A 21188-nucleotide genomic window follows, 5' to 3' on the forward strand; every position below is an offset into this window, starting at 1 on the left:
ACACACCCAACAGCCATCTTTGCTCACTGCTGATCTGAGCCATTGAAGACAGTCTAGTGGCTCGGGTAACGTTCCCTTATCTGACCTACATGTCTATGTTCAATGGAAACAGAGATGAGATGTAAACTGTATTTTCATGTACCTTAAATGGAAACAGAAAGGGCCAGACTTCTCTTTAACAATTTTTTAAAAAAAAACATATTTAGTCAAAATTCCAAATGATACAACTGTATTTAATGGACATTGAAGCAGAACCATTTGAGATAGCCCGACCTCACTGCAACTGGTATCGGTTTCACGCGTTTCACCTAAAGGCAGACTTCCCATGCACCAATTCCAGTTGATCATTTCCAAATCGTTCCTACTGAGGACAGTTGCTTACAAATAAGCAATTCCATTTCATGACCATACATGTGCAATGGCTCCAAACCCTATATGCTACAACTGGATCCAGTAAAAACTGTTCCTTTGATGTCAATTTGAAGTTTTACTAGCGGGCACACCTCACAGCTACCCTGAGCCACATTACGCCCCTAATGGATACTGTTATGTCCGCCCTGCGTCCCGCTACGCAGTGACGCAAGGCGTCCAAAAAAAAACCCGCCCCCGCTCCGCCACATCGAGAATACTCAGCAGAAGGCAACAGGAAAGATGGCAGCGCTGTACCCACTCCTGAAGAGCAAGTCCATGCCCCTCTGGACAAAGATCAATGTCTACAAGGCGATCATCAGACCAACCGTGACGTATGCCTCCCCAGCATGGATGACCTGCCATGAGCGACACCGTAAGAGTCTTCAGATAGTCCAGAACAAGGCCCTGCGGATATCTTCTGGAGCTCCAATCTTCACAAGGTAGCAGACCTTCACAGAGACCTGGACATCGAGATGTTGGACGAACATCTAGCGAAGCCGAGTAAGAACTTCTGCCAAGGACTGGATCAGAACCCGAACCCTCTGATCAGAAGACTCACTGCCACCACTGCAAACCCCTTCGACCGCTACCCGCGGCCCATCACTGCGAAGACCCTGTGAAACCAGCTCTACTGTGACAAGACCACACAGACCAAGAAGAAAACAAACCCACGACTACATACTCAACCCGAAAAGATGGAGTAATGAGGCTCAAGCCTTGGTATCCAAAAATCACCCCTGATGGATACAAATCTATCAGCAAGAAGAAGAACAAGCGCTCCGCTGAGGCAGTTCCAGGCCTTGAGTCCAGCCAAGCGTGTCCGCGTGTTCATTGATCCAGCTGGAGCTGCGCAAGCGAGACCTACCCGCATGGGCATTTGTTTCCCTGTCCCGCCGATGCCTCGGCTGAGACAGGACTTAACAGATCCAGCGTCCGCAGTAACATTACACACGGCCATTTCCAAACGGCTTCCACTGCACCCAGCTGCTGAGTTATGGGGTCATGCCCATCTCCTGAACTTCTTTGAGGAAAGGCTAAGGGGTCATGGTGTCCGCGTCTCTCTGCCTGCGCATCAGTAGACACCATTTCCGGGAGCTCTGCTCTTTACCGCCCGTTCCCGCCAAACTTGGCTACATGTTGCGCCTCTTTGCCCTAGCTACTCGTTGCCCGCCCCCGCCCCTCCACCCCTTCTTTCCCTTCACGCGTCACCAGTTCATTTTTCCTGCAACCCTTTTTCCCCGTCGGCTCCTCACAGACCATTTTTTCAATTTAACCAAAACGAGTGGATTTCATAGCGCTTGTTTTCATCTCTTCGGTGCACATATGCAAGGGGCATCAGGTCCATAAAACAGTTGATGGGGGTTGCTATGATTCCAAGGAAGAAATTAGCTTTTCTGCACTAACTTAATTTAACAATGAAATGGTTTATATGGTCAAATGTCCATCTTAAAAGTAACATCGTGCTTAACCCATTGAACATACTGATGTGTTTATGTAGGCATTAAGAAACGTCCTTTAAAGTGAGTATTCCATGCACAGAGACGGCACGAGGGTTTCCGTTTCCGTTTTTGTGTTAATCTCACATTCTCAGACAACAGCAACTCATCTCAGTAACACATTAAGCCTTAATTAAAAAGATTAATATCTCCATCTCCGTCCCACCGTATGACGAGCCAAGTTTTCAGAACATTTTAATGAAATAACTCTGACATTAAACAAGGCAAAAGAGAAGGAAACAGCATCCCACAAAATCAACAAGGTGTGAGGTGATTGTATGGGAGAGTACGTGCAGTAAGCCTACTCTGCGGACAATCGACGGCTCCGCGAGCCAAATCCACAAGGAGCATCCATTGCAATGGAGCCAAATAGAAGATGTTCTAGAAAGGTCTTGTCATAATAGTTGCGCATTTGTTGTCACGGGGTTTCGTTCCCGGATACAGACCAACACAATCAACAAAAAAAGGAACAGTAATATCCAAATTGACAGTAAAAATACATTATTCACATTATTTAAGAATTCCCCCAGTGCCACCACCTAACCCCTTATGTGCACACACCCCCTCGGCGAAGCTTTCCTGAAAGTGAGGAGCCCAGCTCGCACAGTGGGGGGTAGACACCAACAGAACGCAGAAGGAGTCAGTAGTGAACGTTCAACACATTTATTCACTTTGTCAGGATGGGAGATCTAAAATGCCTAGGGTATGATGACAAGTGTTAACTGTGGGCTCACACCAAAGGGTTCACAAATAGCTCGGCAGCCGTGGAAAAGCATGTGGTACTGTTCTTTACCAGATGTTTGTGTGTGGAAGAATTTTCCTCCACACTAAAGTATGACTTTGTGTGGTATTACTCATGCAGAGTACAGTAATTCTGGACGTCCACCTACGGAATGGAAGGGTCTGCATGACTCAATGTGAACTCTTCTCTTTACCACATGCTCGTAGTAACAGCAATTCCATTTGACAGTATTAGTAAGGGTAATAACGCCACACTCGTGAGACTCAAAGCGTTTCGGGGTCCTAACTATAGGAAAACTTGTCTTCCATGGGTTTCCTAAAGCAAATTTCCCAAAAGTTCCCCTTCCACCATAAAGTGACTGGCTTGCCCGCTAAGCGCTGGGTCTCAGGGATACGTGGCCCATTATTTCTTGGCAATCTCCCAACAGTATGTCTCCCCACTGCTTAGGTTGTCAGCCTTGGATATTCTCAGGGACGTCATTTCACCAAAATGCCAGGGGTATCTGAAAGGACATCACACAACCCTTCACGTCATTTGACCCCACCCCCAAGTGACATCACGGGAAGCGATGGAACATGACCTTTCACCCCTTGACAAACAGGAAGTGGCATCACATAGCATTGTTTCTAAGTACACTACGAACAATATGGTTATATCACTGTAAAGTGATATACATTTCATTCAAGAATGTTTCACCATATGTATGTTTAAAATCAGTGCCTATAGGCCCATATTACCAAATTACTGTGAATGCAAGCAGACATTCAAGGCCAAACGATAATGTTGTGTTATTATATAGCACTGATGCTTAAACGCTTCATATAGAACAAATATACATACAATATCATGAAACCTGTGTTGGTACTCATTTATCAACCTCAGCAGGATGAAAGGCTGAGTTGACCTTGCCGGGAGTCGAACCTGCAGATCAAGCACACATTGCAGCAGCGAGCGCTCAACCCACTGAGCTATTTTACCAGCTATAGCGATCAGAAAACCAGCCACTCCAGAAACAAAGAGCCACATGCTTCTGGCCACAGCGGCACAGCCCAGGAGCCTAATTTAAAAAATAATAAGATTAATGTTGGCGACCGAAATGACCTCCCTGGATATTCTGACCCTCGAGTCACGGGACGCCCTACTATGTCATACGATACTTTCCAAAATCCAACCAGCAAGTATTTCTCCCCCCTCTGCTTAGGATAATTGAAAAGCTCTTTATGTTCTTTTACCATCTAGCTGTAGGCCACCCTCCTGGGTCAGCATTTCTCTGGTCTTTCCCAATGTGAACGTTATAAAGTACTTATTATCGACGTTTGAAATAACACGATGCCCCTTTTGCCCTGATAAGGGAGCTGCTGAATCGGCGCGCGACCTCCGAGGGATTTATTTTTCATTTCCCATCGCCAATAGGCCCAAACAGAGGCACACGTCGCCTCTCTGCCGTGAGATGCCCATGTGCAGGAATTTGGTCGAGTCGATCTCCTGGTGACGTAGGTAGGACGCTATGTTAACGCTCATCTACGCTTCAATGAGCTTTGTGCATATGGTGTTGGAAGTTAACTAATTACTGCACTTGCCTTCCGATGAGAACAGCTGGGTTCGATTTCAACCTCGGTGAAAACCTTTAGCATTGCCTTCTCTGCAAATAAGGCCACTTTTTAATTACAGAACTTAATGTAAAAAAACCTCATATCTTCAACCTCGTCTGCAAGGGGCAACAATGCTAGACGAAGAGGTGCTGTGGTACAGGCTAATCTCAGGAGAGACACCACGTTGGTCCCGACAATGGTGAAGCTAATAGAAGCAGCCTTTCGAATGCTAAACCAGCTAGGCTCCACCGAGAGGGCTACTTAAAACCAGAGAAAAGCCTGATCTGAATCCAACTACCTAACAGGGAGATGTCTGTAGCATGTAAAACCAAACAAGAAAACAGACTGGCATGAAAGGACTCCGGACTCAAAAGCACACGCCCTCACTTCAGGAATCTTTAAGTCGTGAAAAACCCTTGTAAAAATTGAAAATGTATTTTTTAATTAAAATTCAAGTAAATAAAAAAAATAAAAAACACTCTTCTTTCTCTAAATACGCTTAAGGTTGTAATGTTGTCAGACAATACAGTATGACGTTGCAGCTTACATATGGTTAGTGTTTCAATTAGCAGTTGGGGGTTCCTGTGATATGGAGATGTTCATGTCCAGTGGAAGGCCTTATACAGCCTGTGGCCTAAGATGTTCAAACCTTTTCACATGGGGGATTTCGGATGACCTAGAATGAATAAAGGCCCCGATTAAGACACCAAGCATTGAGTGTACTTAAGATGGTACTCTATGAAGCTAACTGCTAACATTAAGGTGTCTTAAGTACCCCTTCCTCGTTTCGTCCTACCCCATTTAAGGGGACCTATTTTGAAGATGACCACACAGTTATTTGTTGTACTTTGCAATTGAGCTACTCCTGCTGTACCTGCCAACCTTGCAATGCCTGGCACAGACACTAGCACAGACCCAAGCACCAAGGGGTGTGAGCTTTTTGGTGCTGGATATTTCATTCCCAAAACCCATCAACGTCCAGTAACTCTGAGGATTTCTCAGACACGGTCAGTCATTTTCTACCGCACCAGTGAGAAGGTGCACCACCGAAGACGAAAGTAAAGCATCAGGATGAGTTACTGTTGTACTGTAGCCTTTGTAGGATGGGCTGCTGTTAGGTTTTGTACAACATACTGTCGGCAGTGAAGTTGGACATAAATGCCAACCATCCCCTTTCTATTTACAATAGGCGGTATAATGAATCATGGGATGACTTCACTTCTCCCCACAGGGGAGCCCTTCTTTGTGAGGCTAGGGAGGTGAGGCCATTTAATGCATTTAAACATGTTTACTTCTTTGATTCCAATATGGAGTCTAGGTGAAATGCATACTGGGAACACAAAGGAACATTTGACTCCCAGCTGAAATAAAAGTCCATTGCCGAGTATAGTGTGCGTTTGTTAAAGCCGTGGAAAGACAGCTTGTTTGTGTGTGCAGACTAAGTTTGTTGCGCATTACACAAGGAGCTGAAAGCAAAGCTTGTGAGCTCTCATGGGAAAACCAGGGGTTGTTTACAAAACAGTGAGGTTTGATGGCTGCAACAGCCGAGCTGCTGTGGAACTTTACTGAAAGTGAACTTCTCTGGAAAAATACTAGGTTGACAGAGTGAAAAGACATCAGACAGACAGAGTAAAATCAAGTCACTCTCACTCCTTTTCGACTACGGCTGGGCTGACAGAAGCAGATGTGCTCCTTCAGCCTGTTCCCATTGGCGAGTGACTCTCTTCCAACCTGGAGTTTCCAGTGAAGTGTGCGGTAGAGATGAGGTGTTTCAAAACAATGTGATGCATCACATTTCTGCTTCCTTTTCATTTGTATTTAGCTTTTATTTTTCTTAAGTCTGTAATCTTTAATTGAGATAATAAAGAGACCTGAGAATTGTCTAATTAGCATCGAAGTGAGTTCCTAAGTGAGCGGTTGAGCTGCAGCGGCGAAGGACTTGGTTGAGTTTATTTTTTGTTCAACGCTTCTTACAAGGACCTAGGCGCAAGAGGAAGGTCTGCATCTAATCTGGAAGCGAAATGCTGTGCACGGACACACCTGGCAGCCTACATTTACCACAGTAATTGACTTTCCACTATTAGTGAATGGACGTTTGAAGTGGGCTGGACAGATAATAGTGGGCTGGGTATAGTGGGCTGGGCAACTGGCTTTGAGTCACGGTTTCTTGGTGTTACGCCCTCTTACCCAGTTCCTTTTGCCTCTCCCATTCTAGTCCCATTGCTTGTGTGTGTGTGTGTGAGAGACTCCGCCCCAACCCTCCAGGAAACATACATCTACACCGGGTGCTTTGCATCCTGCACGCGCCTCCAAGCGAGCTCCTAAGTGAGCTTTTGAGCTGTTTGGCTGAGTGGGTGAGCGTGAGCGGAGGTTCCGTCTGGATTCTATGTGAGTGGTTAAATGATTGCATGTAAATTACATTAATTCACTCAAGACCATCTTATTTGGTATCTTGACCGTACAAACACCAAAGTCTGGTTGGTTCTAAAATAGACTAAAGTAGACTGGTCACGGAAGCAATAAAACCACAAATCCTCGTGGTAGACTCTATTCTTTAAAATCGGATATGCCGAATGTCGTCAGCATGTCTAACACCACTGATAGGAAAGTACATCTGACACATAAAGCAATCACTCTTAACCTCTTGCCCGTACCACAATTCTCTAGTGGAACTTTAATGTTCCAACCACATGGCCTGCCAACGGCAAAACCTGCCAATAGAGGTAATGTAAGAAATGAGAGTGTGCCTAGTATCCCGGCTCAACAGAGAATTGTGGGCTTGCTGAACCATCCAGGCATACCTGGCAATGTGGGAGGGGTGACGTAAGTTTTATCTAACGATATTATGTTGGCCTCTCCATGTCCCACACTAAGGAATAGATGGGGCCATCATGCACCAAACTCGCATTCCTCGATCTCCCCTGCACATGCGGGGGAGAACCCAGAGGTATCGATTTATGTAAGCCAATGTGAATCTCCCATTTCCATTCAGAGCTTGCATAACAATCAAGAAAGCGTGAGTCTAAACGATTCTTCCTTTCAAGCACAATCTGTTTCCTTTGTGCAGCCCACGCCTCGGCGTCCTATGCCACTACTGAGAGGAGAGAATTCAGAATCACAGACTCCGATGATTCAAATGGCATTAACCGCCATCAATACTACCTTACTGACCCTTTTGAAGTTGTTTGAAACTCTTGATCTAAAAATCACTAAACAGGCGTCCCAAGTTGACCACATAGTGGCCTGGCTACAAAATAAAGACAACTGGCTGACTCACGCTAAACAGCCCCCACTAGAAGGTGAAGGGGGGGGTGAATAATACCCACAGTAGCATTGTAATTGAGCCTTTAGATCTTGGCAATATACTGTTGATGCTAGGGAATGCAGTTGGGTTTTTACCGGTTGTGCCTGCAATTGCAAATATAATTATACTTGTAATGGAGTTGCCTAACGCACTGAATGCCCATCCGATAAATTCATCATGGACAAGTGTCTTAGATTTGCCGCCTAAATGCGGCAATGTGGGTAATCAGCCGGGGGAACAAGTGATGGATGATTGCTCCCGAACCGCTTGCAATGGCCGCTTTGGCCCAAAGAAGGGTGAAAAGAACAAGAAAGATTTGAAAAGTGCAGTAAAAAAAAAAAAAGAATCAAAAAATATACCCCTGCTAAGATATCCAAAATGTTCACTAGATTGCTTTTTTAGGACTTTGACTACAACTAAAACAATAACTGTGGGTATCATAAATTGTGGTGAGCCTACACTTGACCAGGTTAGTAATTTAGGACAAGAGCCACAGGTTAGCAATGGTGTCAACAAACCACTGCCTATACATGCGCCACTAAATGACCTTGTGCAGGAACTTGAAAAAAGTAAGTCAGCCGCACACCTGCCAGCGGTGCATTCCGCCCCGAACCTTCGAAGTGCCTTAGTGACGAACCTGGCAGTTGAGGAGGCCCCGATATCAGGAGAAGAACAAGTTACTCTCTTACCTGGTAACGTTCTTTCGATGGGATGGTCCGGCGACGTATTCCATATCTAAGACAGTAAATCACCACAGCTGTGCTGCTTCGGAAAATCTTTTGGCGTCTGTGTCCTGCGTCGATGATGACGATACGCTGTCCTCGAGGGCTGTTATAAGTAGGACGCACAACGCCCTTAGCCTCAGTTGTAGTTTTTTTCCCCAGAACGTGTGGCACCAATCTACTGCCAGTATGACCACAGAAAGCCTTGCGGAAACGTAAGCTGCAATCGTATAAGAAATTCTGTAGCGGGGTAAGGAGGGAGCGATATGGAATACGTTGTCGGACCATCCCATCGAAAGAACGTTTCCAGGTAAGAGAGTAACTTGTTCTTCGAGGGGATTGGGTCCTCTGACGTATTCCATATCTATGACAGACTCCCAAAGCAGTACCAACGTAAGGAGGTGGGAAAAGAATTTAGAATATACAAATTTAGAATGGCCAATCAAATCGCAGAGTAAAGGACCGCCTTGCCAAAGTCCAAATCCTGCCCATGGGAAGAATCTAGGGAGCAGGGACATACAAAAGTATGGACCGAAGCCCAAGTGGCTGCTTCAGAGATGTTATGAATAGGAACACCCCTCTGCAGAGCAGTAGAGGCAGCCATACCCCTAGTCGAATGGGCCCGTAAACCTACCGGGGGGTCCTTACCCGCCAGGCGGTAACATTCAGAAATTGCCAACATAATCCATCTAGACAAAGTCTGCTTAGTTACAGCTTGCCCCAAACGCCTTCCTGCGTAACCAATAAAGAGCTGATCATCCACTCTGACCCGGGACATGCGTGAAATGTAGAAATTTAAAGCTCTCCTAGGATCCAGCCTATGGAGCCTCTCCTCTTCCTTACCAGGATGTGGAGGAGGATAAAATGCCGGAAGAATAACCTTCTGGCTTAAATGAAATTCCGACACCACCTTCGGAAGAAAGGAAGGACGAACTCAAAGGACAACCCTGTCCTTATGAAACACAGTGAAGGGTGGCTTAACTGAAAGTGCCTGTAACTCACTCACTCTGCGAGCGGAAGTGACCGCAACAAAAATACAGTTTTAAGGGTTAACAGTCTCAAAGGACAAGAATGTAAAGGCTCAAATGGAGCACCCATTAGAAACTTGAGAACAAGGTTCAAATCTCAACTGGGCACCTGGAAAGGTGACGGAGGGAACACATTAGTGAGCCCTTTCAGAAACTGAGAAATTAAAGGAATTTTAAAATAAGAACACTCCTCAGACGAGCGCTTAAATATGGACAGTGCTGCCAGGTAACTTTTAACGGTACCCACTTGCAAGACCCTGTGGGCTAAAGAAAGCAAAAAAGACAGAACCACAGGAATGTCACATGAAAAAGATCCACATTCTTAACCCTGCACGAGTCGCAGAACATTCTCCAACGGCAACGGTACAGGGACTTTGTTGCCGGCCGTCTGGCTGAAAGCAACACCTCCATCACGTCTTCAGGGAGGTCCCAATCCTTATACCTCAACCTTTCAGAAGCCAAGCATGAAGGTTGAGGGATCTTACCTCTGGATGGAGAACCGGATGCCCCTCCCGTGAGAGCAGATCGTCTCGGTAGGGAAGAGGACGTGGAGGGCAGATGGACAAGTGGAGAAGGTTCGGGTACCACGTCCTCAGGGCCCATGCCGTAGCAATGAGGATCATCCGGGAACCGAACCTCCGTAACCTCTGCAACACTTGCGGGATGACGGGGACTGGAGGAAACGCGTACAGTAGTGGGAAGGACCACTCCACTATGAACGCGTCTCCTAAGGCTCCTCTTGGAGGAAATTCCCACGAGTAGAACCTTTTGCACTTTGGGTTGACACTGGAGGCAAAGAGATCCACTTGAGGGGTCCCCCAAAGGGTGAAGATCTCCAGGAGAATCTCCTCAGAAACTCTCATTTGTGAGAGATCGCGCTCTGCCTGCTCAGAGTGTCCGCTGTCTCGTTTTCGTCTCCGGCCAGATGAACTGCCGAGATCGAAAATTTCCTGCTGGATGGCCCAGAACCAGAGCTGCATCGCCTCCATGCACAGAGGAAGTGACCCTGCCCCCCCCTTTTTGTTGAGGTAGTGCATGGCCACTGTATTGTCCGTCAGAATCGGGACATTCTTTTCTCGCACAGTCGGCAGAAAAGCCTTCAGGGCAAGCCTGATGGCCCTCAGCTCCAACAGATTGATATGGAGTCTGGACTCCGACGCAGACCAACGACCGCTGAATGTCACCTCGTTGGCATGAGCTCCCCATCCCGTGAGGGACGCGTCCATCACCATCGTCACCTCCGGACAGGGTAGCCAAAACAGAGCTCCCCTCATCAGATTGCCTTCGACAGCCGACCACAGAAGGTCCTGGGCGACTGAGGGCGGCACCTAAACGGGGTCCAACATCCTGCCGTAGGACTGTGACCACTGGAGCTTGAGAGCCCATTGCAAAGATCTCATCCGCAACCTGGCCTCTGGCACCAGAAGAATGCAGGATGCCATGAGGCCGAGCAACCTCAAGAACTCGCACGCTGGGAGACTCTGGGCATGCTGAAACTTGTGCACCATCTGCTGAATGTGGTGAGCCCTCACCTGGAGAGGAAAACACTGCCCCAGGGACGTGTCGAGCACTGCTCCGATGTACTGCAGCAGCTGTGTTGGCGTCAAGTGGGACTTCTTTAAGTTGAGGGAGAAGCCCAGCTTGTGAAGGAAGCGGCAGGTGATGGACAGATGATCCAGGACCTGCTCGGGAGAGCGCGCCCTGATCAACCAATCATCCAGGCAGGGGTAGACACGAATCCCCCCTTTCCTGAGATACGCTGCCACCACCACCATGAGCTTGGTGAAAACCCTCGGGCGGAGGTCAACCCGAACGGCAGGACCCGAAACTGAAAGTGCGAGTTGCCAACCGCGAACCTCAGGTACTTCTTGTGCTTGGGATGGATCGGCACATGAAAATAAGTGTCCTTGAGGTTGAGAGACACCAACCAGTCCTGAAGTTGAAGGGCCTGGAGGACTTGAGAAAGAGTAACCATCTTGAACTTGTCCTTCCTGAGGAGCTTGTTCAAACCGTGCAAGTCCATGATGGGTCTCAATCCCCCGTCTTTCTTCGAAATCAAAAAATAAGGGGAATATCATCCCTTGTTCCTCTCCGCTACAGGCACCAGTTCTATGGTGCATTTCTCCAGCAGGGATTGAATTTCCTGCGCAAGGAGTGGACCGGACTCTTCAAAGAGAGATTCCCTGTTGGATTGTCGTGAGGCCTCTACCGGAAAGGAAGACAGTAGCCGTGGGCCATGATCTCCAGAACCAACACATCTGAAGTAATGTCATGCCATTCTACAAGATGCTGCGCCAGCCTTCCCCCAACCGGAGAAGCATGGGCCTCATGACTGAGCTGAAGCGGCTGCGGCAGTGCCTGAGGGCAAAGAGGCAACTGCTCGCGTGGCCTTGGCACCTCGAGTACCGTGTTTTCCAGCTCTGGCACTCCTACGGTTGCCCCTTTGACTTGCAGCTCCTCTCGATTTACTAAAGGACGAGTGATATCAAAAGGAACCTCCCCTCCATTGCTGTCCCCTAGGGCGAAAAGGCAGAGGTTGGCGAACTGCAGCGCCCAACGACTTCGCTGCAGCTTTGGAGGTCTCAAGACTCATCAGCCTTGCTGCCAAAAAGATGTTCACCATCAAAGGGCATGTTGAGGAGCCGGGCTTTCACATCAGGAGCAAAACCCGACTTCCGCAACCACGCAAACCTGCGTATAACGGTGCTCGCCGCCATGGACCGGCTGACGCAATCAACCATGTCCAGACCCGACTGAATGGATTCACACATGGCATCCTTGCCATCCTGCACAATAGCAATGAAAGCATCCCGTTCCTCCCCTTTGGGAATATGATCAGCCGCTAAGGAAATACAGTTCCACAGAGTGTGTGTGAAACGAGACAAGGCACAAACTGAGTTGGCAGCCTGGAGAGCCATACCCCCAGAAGAAAATACCTTCTTTGCCCAGCCGTCAAAACGTTTGTCGTTCCTATCGGGAGGGATGGTAAGGTACGACGCCTGCTTTGCTGGGGCCGTAGCTGCCTGCACCACCGAACTCTCTGGAGTAGGGTGCATGGTCAAGTAGCAGGGGTCGCCACTGGCTGGGTGCTATTTCTTCGGCAAGGACTTGCTCACTGCCGGGAGACTCTCCGGAGAAGTCCAAGCCGCAGCCACCCTTCTCTGCAAGGCCATATGGAATGGCAGCACCGGGTCAGTTGGAGGACCTTGGTCCAGGATATCAGTCAGGTCATCCTGCTGAAAATCCCGAGGGAGGGCAGATCACCCCAGGTAATCCGTGACCCTTGATATGAGGCGCCGGTATGAGGATTCGGCATGCGTGCCAGGCTCCGGCCTACCAAACTCCACCTCCGGAGAGGTGTCTAGATCACTGGCGTCGTGCAGCGACTGACGCAGGTCCTCAAGTTGACTATGACCAGAAACCATGTCATCAGGAACCACTACAGGAACCTCACCTTCCTCAGACCCCTCGTCCACCCCAGAAATATAATCCAGAGGCTGGAAGGAGGGTACAGAAAAAGGCACAAAGACATGTTTCACCTTGGCCAGCGCCTTCCTGTGGGGTGCCAGCATGCTACGGGGTACCTCCGACAAAGCCACCTCGAAAGGCGTTGAGGGCATCGATGTCGAGCGCGGCACCGAGAGCTTCGACGGCGTCGACACAGGCCTCGAGGGCGGAGCCCCGGGGCTGTCTCTCGACAGCCTGGGCGCCGATGGCGACGACTTCCTCGGAGGCGGGGCCTCGAGAAGAGTCAGTCAACGACCTCGGCCCCACCGGCGTCGATGTCTTCATCAAAGACTTCACAGGTTCTCACGGTCTCAAGGGCGTCGAGGACCAGGACCTGGAACGGGCATGTCTAGAGCGACCATCCTTGTCCGACCGGGACCTCGAAGGTGCCCGGTAGTCATGACGACTGCTCGAGCCCAAAGGCGGACGAGCAGCATCTCTAGCACGGCCACGACCGGCGTCCTCAGATGGCGCGGATGGACCGGAGCCCTGCAATTGAAAAATCGAAAACATCTCCCTTCGGAAGGAATCCCATTCCTCAGGAGTGGAATTCTTGTTGGGACAAGCAACCCGCCGACGGGAGGAATCCTCGGAAGAGGACGGGGAAGGCGACCTGTGAAGGTGCTTCCTGGAGTGCCTCGAAGAGGCAGAGGAATGACGGGATCGACTCCCAGACCGAGAACCGAGGACTCACGACGATGATGCAGAGAGTTGCCCCTCAAATCGTCCGTTGAAAGACCAGTGGAACGTGACTTCCAGGGTTTGGCCACCTTACCGACTGACGGCTTCTTCTTACGCTCCCGCAAGGTCTTCGATGTGAGCGATTGGCAGTCAACACAGTCGTCCGTATCATAGTCCTCCCCGAGGCACCAAAGGCAAGTGTCGTGCGTCTCCGTCAGCGACATCTTGGACCTGCACACCGACACTTCTTAAACCCGGACCGCGGGGTGGAAGAAGCTGAAGACATCATACAAACTCAATGAAGAAACAGGTTAGAAGAACCGCAAGAACAGGATTCAGTAGAATCAAGGCGCGCCGAGATCTCCGAAGCGAACACATTCGCGGAAAAAACAGAACTGAGGCTAAGGGCGTTGTGCGTCCTACTTATAACATCTGGTGACGTCGGCTCGACGGAGGCTGTCGAGGACAGCGTATCGATGTCATCGACGCAGGACGCAGAAAGATTTTCCGAAGCAGCACAGCTGTGGTGATTACTGTCATAGATATGGAATACGTTGGAGGCCCAATCCCCTCGAAAGTAATTCTGAGAGACCGGCGATGTTGGCTGAATTAAGGAAAGCGGTTGATCTCTATCTGGCTGAACGTATGCACTGCGTGAATGATGAACATGTTCAGTAAGGCCCAAGTGTACAATGTAAAATGTGTCACCTGGGCAAGTTCGGTGAATGAATGTCTTCCTAAAGGTGTAAGCAGTCAAGATAACATCTCTCAGAGGCCTCAGCTAAGGGATGTATTAGGTGCCCCTGCTTTTCCAAGATTTCTGGACAATGCATCTACAAGTCATGACCCACAGGCCAGTCAAATGGAAATGAGACGCGGGGCGTCTTGGCACTTGATAAATCTACAATCTGAATGCCACTTATTAATTTTGAAATGCTCAGAAGGGCCGTATAACACTTATAACCTAAATCGACAAAGTGTTCTCAATGTGTTTGGTGATTTGGTCAAACTGGAAGATATTGGGTCCCAAGACATTGCACAAGTGGAATATCTTTCAGATACAGTCACCTCTATTGTAAGATTGTGGATTCCATCTGGAGTAGCACTAAATTCTATTTGGAAAGTAAAAATGAAATTGTTCGAGATGAGATTTTTAATTGCCCAGGACCCTGAGTGTTTGGTTCTTAGAGCGAAGGCAGTCATACCCATGCAAGATAAAATCTATACGAGTTTACAAAATGAGAGGTGCTCAGAGGTGGCATGGACCCCAGCTGTACAACCACCAATAAACCTCGGTCCACTGTCTTTTAGAGTGGCGAGTTGGAACACTCGAGGGCGTGCCCATCTAAAAGAATCCATCAAAAGTTTCCCCACAGCAATTTGATGTAATTGCTCTCTAAGAGACCTGGTAGACCGAAGCCCCAATATGGGACAGTTACGATGTGGCATTATTACCTGCAAGAACCGGCTTGAAAGGTCGCCCGTCATCAGGTTTATTGGTGGCTATAAAGTTAAGCCAGGACCAATCTATTGAAGCATGGGAACAGGTAGATGCATATATCCAACTGGTCAAAATTAAAATTTTGACACCATACCTCTGGGTCAGGTGCGCTATATAAATAAAATAAACAAACAAACAAATACAATTGCACTTGTCAATGTATATCGTAACCCCATGGTATTGACAGATTCAGCCTTTTATACAGGATTGATAAGACTTTTCGCAATAACGGTCTTGATCACCGATACTCTAATAGATGAAGATCTAAACTTAGATTGCATAAATACAACCTCAAAGAGGAAGGCAAAGGAGGTGTCATCCTGGGTTAACCTAATGAGGAATAGAAATGTTTGTATGCTGAAGGGAGCAGTGGAGGGAGACATCCCACCGCAACATACTTGGCACCGAGAAACATGTAAAAGCACAATTGATTATATATATATATATATATATGTTGACCAAAAGTTATTTCATAAAACTTGCACATTTGAAGTAATACCGCAAACACAAAGTGATCATCATTTATTGGCTTTACATATACAATGGGCAGGGATTAAGCCATTATGCACGTGGATGTCCCAGCAGGTTTCTGCTGCTAAAACAAGACTGAAGTGGACACAAGCCAAATTGGTTGAATTTTCGAGACAAGTCAACCGGTACACAGTAACTCTCCCGCTCTGATTCAGTATACAGAATTTCTTGAACCATTTAAAAACACTATTATACCTTTGCAGGGTCGTAAAATGATGATTCATGCATTTGATGCGGAAATCAAACATCGAAAAGCGGCATACCGCAAGGATAGAAGATTGATAATAGCTTCAAATATTAGTAACATCTCTCAGGCCTTAAGATCGGCCAAATGTAAGTACTTAAACTGGATACAAGGCCGACGGTCTTTGAGTTATCAAAAAGATAGTGAGCACATGTTGTCGGCAATAGCTGCAAAAAACTCAGCAGAGATTTGAGGGCTCCTAAACTATCAAGCTGATTGGAAACAAGCCAATGTGCAGGCAAGTGCAGTACAGGAACAACATTGGGTAGACCATTAAACAGCTTTATATGAGGATCGGGCGTTCAATCCAGCCGATTATGTAAATAAAACCACATCAAAATGGCTAATTGAGTGCTTTGTAAAGACCATTGAAGTCATGATAATAAATCTGAGCTCGTCTAGAGCAGCGGGTTCCGATGGACTCCATAATGCCCTGTTTAAAGAACATCTTCAATACTGGGCAAAAACCCTCAGAAAAATATCTAACCAAATCATGGTAAGACATAGATTACCGGATTCATGGAAAACCTCCATCATAGTTCCCATATATAAAAAAGGGGACGAACCATTCTGCAAAATTACTGTCCAATCGCGCTATTGGACGCACCATGCAAGCTATTCACCAAATTGGTTTTGCGTGATTTTAATGTGTGGACAAAGTCGGTTAGATTGAGAGACCCCCAACAAACAGGGTTTGTTGCAGGATTAGGTACAAATGTCAACCTCCTCTCTCTTAATGCTATAAAATCACACAGTCATACAATCAATCACTTTTTCTTGCCTTTGTAGATTTACACGCGGCTTTTGATTCGATCTCCTGCGTGCTACTAATGGCTAAACTACAGAGAGATGGCTGTCCACCCGTATTACAAGACATTATTCATGCATTCAACTCTTATACCTCAATCCGCATCCGTCTTGCCTTGGAAGGGCATGTATCGGCCCCAATTGAGACCGCACGAGGCCCTAAAAACAAGGCTGTTTATTAGCCTCAGCAATCTTCAACTACTTCATGCATGATCTACAACACATTTTCTCACACGTTTTGTCTGACTCTCCAATGTTAAATTTCAAACCTATCACAAATTTAAAATATGCAGGTGATATTGTCCTTATCTCCAAAACTCCGGTAGGACTGCAAAAAATTGCTTGTGGAATTCAACTCATATCTAGATTTGAATCAGCTAACAATTAATACAAACAAAACTCAAATAGTGAAATACTCAGCATATAAGAACAATCACGATAGGTACCTGTGTCTATCAATCAGACCAAACTTGAGACAGTCAGTGAATACACCTACCTTGGAATGATCATTGAGGGTGTGACTAATCCAAAGAGGCAGACGGAGAGCATAGAAGAGAAACTAAAGACGGCAATATCCTAGGCAAAAATTATACTATTTCGTTATGGCAAGTTTACAATCAAACCTGCAATCCTGTATTGGAAGCTGAAAGCGATCCCTACAATTCTACATGGTATTGAAATGTTACAATTCTGGCAAATACCAAACTTGGGAAGATTAGAAGGCAGGTTTTGGCGAGCTGTTCTGCATTTTCCCCAATGTGTGCCAGTGTCGTGGCTGCAATCTGAACTGAGACAAAGTTTGCTTCATGCTCTCTACCTGTGGCGTCTTTTTGCACTTTGTCGGAAATGTCTTGTAGGATTTGAATCAACTAATATGCTGAATGTGATTGCGACGGATATGTTTTCCTCATGCACCAAATTAGCCAAATTATGGATAGATAAAATCTATGCAATTCTATCTGTTGACATGCTGGTTAGAAATCCAGACAAGGCAAAAACATTAATTTATAGATGCAATTGGATAGCTACGAGAACACAATGTTTAAAATACCGCCAACAGTGCAGACATAGGTTTTGGCCGAAACATCTTAAAGTGACCGAACCCTATCTGCTAAAATCACCATTTGTGGCTTTTAGAGCAGCCTTTCTAAGAGTGCGATTTGAGTATGGACAACTAGGCAAGTACGAAGGAAGCTAATACCTAGTTCCTTGAGTTTTTGTAGATTTTGTGAAAATCAGAATGCAATAGAATCGATTGAACATCTCTTATGCCAATGTCCAAAGTTAAATAATGTAAGAAAAACTCATTTTGTATATGCAGTGTCGTTGTTAGAACAAGTTGATAAGGAACTTTGTTGGTCGTATCTTTTATGTTCAGGCAAAAACATAGTACAGTGGGCGACTATAAACTTTTTGCAATCCTTGAATTTAAACAATTGCAGCGCCACTGTTTAGACAAAAATATATAAGAACTAGTAGTAAACAAACTGAAAGTACTTGATGAGCATTAAGGTTTGTCCTTGCAACTTGTGAACAGATGATTTTTCTTTTTTTCCTCTTTTGTTTATGCTTTGCTTTTGTACTGTTTTATGTTTATGTTATGAATCTGGGAATTTAATCATGAACATTATGTTTTAAATTTGCATATGAAATAATTGTATTTTATGATCATTGTACTATATTGAAAAGCTGTTCAATTACAGCTAATACAATTAAAAAAAAAAGTATTCTGAATCTAAATGGAGTGTGAATGAACTATGTTCCAAAAAAGCACATTGCCTTCCTGCCTTTAAGTGCAGAGGGGAACCCCTTAAGTAAATAAAATATCTCAATTATCTAAATTACTGAGATTTGGGAAGGCAAAAGAGGCCGCTAACTCATATCCCCCCTAAGGCTGTTAAAATGCTGGAAGACCTCACAGGGAGAGACTCCCCTTCTGGGGATAAGGACTCCTGTTCCATATAGAAACTCCCTAACTCTCCTTTCCTCAAACCACCAAGGTTCATGGTCAACACCTCTAATTTCTCAGAAAGTACCAATAGCGTGTATTGTGATGGCCTTACTTGTACACCTGTAGGGTGTAATCAAACTCAGGCTGTGAGCTGACGGGGACACCTTTAAAACCCTCAAAGTACTGAGAAGAGGAAGCACAGAGGAAGCAGGAAGATCACTCCAGCCTCTGACCAAAGTACTGAAAAGAAAAAACAGTGGAAGCATAAATAGCACTCATTGGAAACAAAAGAAAGACCATGAAAGTCTGATTGGGAGGAGCCAGCTATCAGGTATAACAACTGACAAAGGACTTGAATCAGAGTCCAGCAAGGAAGCTGGAAACCCTGGGAAGAGGAGAAGTCACAGCAGCACGTCTGGAAGAAGCTGTTTGCAGAGCAGACCCAAAAAAGTGGAAAAGCTGACCAGAAAAGCAGCTGGAGGGAGAATGGTGATAGGAGGACCTCAGCGATGTTGTCCTGGTGGTCCAACAACAATGGTAAGACCGACAGCTCTCAGCCCCAGTGAAAGCAGGGTGGAGTGGCAAAGAGCAAAGAAGGCACCAACCAATACCAACAGCCCATGAAGAACCGGAGATGGGGTTGTCTCCACAAGAGTATAACTGGGCCCCCAGGCGACCCGGCAGGCGGTTGGGTGTAGAAGGTTGCATCACGAGTAATCTCCCTTGTCTCAGTACTCCTAGGAAGGGGTGCATCATTAAGAAGTACATCTGGAGTGATCTCCCTTGTCCGAGTACTCATAAGGAGGAGTGTATTATTGAATGCATCAGGAGTAATCTCCTTGGCGCAGTGGAGCCAAAATACCACCAGTGAAGAAAAAGTATGAGGAGTAATCGCCTTTAGCACCATACTCATAAGAAGGAGTGCATCGTTGAAGTGCACATTGGGAGACATTTCCTTCATCCCAGGAGTTATATCAAAGCTACTGGAAGGAAAGGCTTTGAAGAGTTTGTCAGGAGTAATCTCCCTCGTCTCAGTAGTAGCCCAAATACTGCTGGCATCCAAAACTGGACACATAGCATCAGGAGTAATCTCCCTTGTCCCAGTGGTTTCAGCAAGGCTACTAGTTGGGGAATTGTAAATAGCAAAGGGGGTGTAAAGGACACTCCTTTTCAACTGGAAAGAGCTACATAAGCTCATTCGAACTGTGTTTGTTTTGCATCAGAAGGAGGGAATCCTCCTCCTGATAGATCTTGGTTTGGTTGCAACTGTCTTAAGAGAATGTTGTGTTGCTTTTGCACCAGGCTGATGGGGGAGGCATCCTGGTTGACTCTTTGGTTGAAAGGAACTGCATTGAAGAAGGGACTATTGTTTGGTTTTACTTTTATAGGGAGGAGGGAGTCATCCTCCTGATCATCTTTAGTGTAGCCTTAGCTCATGTTTATAGTTATAGGGACAGGGTACTAGTTTGGGACAGAGGACAGATTTTTGAGTTATCCTGATGAGGAGCACCAGAGTTTCAGTTATTAGGCAGGGTTATCCCGACAGAGTAGGGTCAGTTAGATGTTGTTTGAATAACTTTAAATAATGTTCTTAAAATGCCACCTCTGTGTCTGACTCCTGCTTCAGACAACCTCTCACAGAGGGTACATTCACAGCTTATATTCCCCCCCCCCTACATTTTCCTTCGGAAATATAACTCATCCCAATGCTGGTCAATGAGCATATTCAGATCTCATAATTGCCATCTCAAAATCGGTTTGGGTGCTATTGAACACAAACATTCCTGACTGTTAGATTTTTTATTTACTTGTAGGTGTGTGCATGAGAGTACTGATGACCTGATTAAAGAAGGCAGTGATTGAAAAGTGACCGTGCTGAACTCCCTGCTGCCCCCTCATCACAGGCTTAAAGTTACTGGCAGTTATATACATTGGTCACTCAGCACTCTGCTGGAACTAGCAGACTTCAACTTAGATCAGAGCTCACATTTACTAAGGGCTGAATGGTAGGACCTTGGGGGAGTTGTGCTTTTTATGCCAAGTGCTTCTATAGTACACAAAGTAGAGAACCTTACTTGCCAAAATGATCCACTAAATCACAATCTGTAGTTGCTTATCCTGTGCTGGTATTTGCTTTGCATTCTGGTACTTGGAGTCCTGCATTTATACTGCTGGGAAACACTGCAACGTACTTGGTGGGGCTGTAAACAGAGAGGGTAAGAAACATGCTTACATTTTGTGCAGTGTTTTCATGCAGGGCGAGTGCAAGGATTTTGGCACCCTAGGCCAAGGTAGTTTTGCTGCCCCCACGACCTATCCCTTGTATCCTGACTATACAATCACCTGGTCCCAGAAGTGACCTCACCACTTTGCATGCATGTCTTGGCCACCATGTTCATGAGTGCAGTTTCTCCATCATGTTGTAGGCGTCCTTACAAGGAAAAACTCAATCAGTCTTATACACAAAATATAAAATACTGGCTAGACTAGAAACTATACAGTTTTGTTGGCTATTGCAAGGAACATTATTTGCATACAGTAGGCGCCTATTTAAAGGTTGTTGGAAGGATGCCATTGCTTTCGTCCACCAACCTTGGTGTAAGGCGCTCAATAAATAAATAAATAAACAAACCAACCCAATTTACTCTCTGTGAACACCCTTGATTTGGAG

General features: G+C 46.3%; 1 protein-coding gene across 1 annotated transcript in view; it reads right to left on the reverse strand.

Moving 5' to 3' along the window:
* LRRK2 (leucine rich repeat kinase 2) overlaps positions 1-21188 on the reverse strand; it is a 2398611-nt gene that overhangs the window by 451461 nt on the left and 1925962 nt on the right. The gene's annotated exons all lie outside the window — the stretch shown is intronic.

Source organism: Ambystoma mexicanum, chromosome 12 (genome assembly GCF_040938575.1).
Source record: "Ambystoma mexicanum isolate Mex_15411 chromosome 12, UKY_AmexF1_1, whole genome shotgun sequence".
NCBI lineage: Eukaryota > Metazoa > Chordata > Amphibia > Caudata > Ambystomatidae > Ambystoma > Ambystoma mexicanum.